Source organism: Gracilinanus agilis, unplaced genomic scaffold (genome assembly GCF_016433145.1).
Source record: "Gracilinanus agilis isolate LMUSP501 unplaced genomic scaffold, AgileGrace unplaced_scaffold16987, whole genome shotgun sequence".
In the NCBI taxonomy this organism is placed as follows: Eukaryota; Metazoa; Chordata; class Mammalia; order Didelphimorphia; family Didelphidae; genus Gracilinanus; species Gracilinanus agilis.
In genome coordinates, this window is record NW_025348014.1 from 837 (window position 1) to 2,728 (window position 1,892).

Genomic DNA, 1,892 nt, shown 5'->3' on the forward strand with positions numbered 1-1,892 from the left:
TCAATGTCTATATTGCCCTTTTGTTGTAGGACTTCAGGGCAATTTTGCTGAATTATTTCTTTTAGTATGGAGTCCAGGTTTCTATTAATTTCTGGTTTTTCTGGAAGACCAATTCTCAAATTGTCTCTTCTAGACTGGTTTTCTTGGTCTGTCACTCTCTCATTGAGATATTTCATGTTTCCTTGTATTTTTTCAGTCTTTTGACTTTGTTTTATTTGTTCTTGTTGTCTTGAGAGATCATTAGCTTTTTTTTCCTTGTTAAATAGTTGTTTATTGGAAAAAGTGGGCCGAGGAGGGGTCACTAGATTCACCACAGAGCAACAACACCACGCAAGTTAGGAGTGATGGGAGAGGTCAGCACAAAGCTCTGGGATCTTAGCCTCTTCCTGAACTGTGAGGGATGGCCTGGAGTGTTAGGGCATACCCAGATGGAAGGCCTTGACTTAGTAGGCATGGTTAGAGACAAAGAGGGACTCGCTGGCTGCAGCTCCTGACTTTCCAGATGGAGTATACTTGCCTTAAGCAGCCTGGCTATTAGCCAAGGCCCGCTTAACATATTCCTCCTGGGCAGCCTGGACATTTTCCTTCTTTCCACCCCAGGTCTTGAGGGCAGATGTCTGCAGGGCTCGGCCATGAGAAAAGGTCAGGGACCATGGCTTGTGCAAGGGGCAGGTGTTGATGGCATTAAGATTGATGGAGGCATCCTCCTCACTCTGGCCCCCAGACAGGAAGGTGATACCAGTGACTGCAGGAGGCATAGTCTGGCGAAGAGCAGTTACAGTTGCCATTGCAATCTCCTCATGTGAATATTTCTGGGTACAAGCATGGCCAGGAGTGACCATGTTACGCTTCAGCAAGGTCCCCTCCAGATAGATATGGTGGTCACTCAAAGCTTTGTAGACAGCAGCCAGAACCTTCTCGGTGACATACTGGCAACACTTCAGATCATGTTCTCCATCAGGGAGGATCTCTGTCTCCACAATGGGGACAATGCCATTCTGCTGGCAAATGCTGGCGTATCGGGCCAGCACATTGGCATTCTCCATGATGGCAAGGGGAGAAGGTGTATTTTCCCCAATCTTCAGTACACAACGCCACTTGGCAAAGTCAGCCCCATCCTTCTTATACTGGGCACAGCGCTCAGCTAGCCCATCCAGACCTTGGGTGGTAGTCTCCCCATTGGTCCCTGCCAATGGCACTACACCTTTGTCCACCTTGATGCCCACAACACCACCCTTGGCCTTTATGACTTTGGGAAAGGGACGACCATCATCAGCTTTCTGGTAGAGCGTCTCATGGAAAAGGATGACACCTCCAATCACTCAATCATCTGCTGTCAGAAGTAACTGCCCATAAAGGCAGCGATTTTCTTCTGTGTTCTCAGTTCCAATGGACTGCAGCTGCTTTGCAATGCTGCCTGTGGACTCATCTGCGGCCAGGATCCCCTTGCCTGGAGCAACAATTCTTCGAGCTATATCAGAGAGCTCTTTCTTTTGCTCTGGTGTCAATGCTGGGAATTGGCAAGGCATGTTTTTTCTTTAGCTGTACTGGTAGTTTCCTGGCCTTAGAGGTGAACTGCCGGTCTTGATGGTGAGTTTACCGGCAGGAAGAAGACCACTTATGGTCGGGCCGAACTTCTCCCTCATCAGCTTTTAATTGCTCAATTCTAGCCTTTAGGGATTAGTTTTGGGCTATAATCTTTCGGTTTTCAGCTATGATCTTTTGGTTTTAGGCTGTAATCTTCTGGTTTTTGGCTATACTCTTCTTGTTTTGGGAGATAATCTTCTGGTTTTCGGCCATAATCTTCCGGTATTCCTTTTCAATCTGGTCATTTCTGCTGTTCAATTTGCTTATCAGTTCATTTGGTTTCTGAGCCTCACTTTCAATTGGCA

The 1,892-nt window shown here is 47.0% G+C and overlaps 1 pseudogene; it reads right to left on the minus strand.

Moving 5' to 3' along the window:
* Positions 1-245: 245 nt before the first annotated feature.
* On the minus strand, positions 246-1,558 carry LOC123254177 (annotated as a pseudogene).
* Between the last annotated feature and the right edge of the window lie 334 nt (positions 1,559-1,892).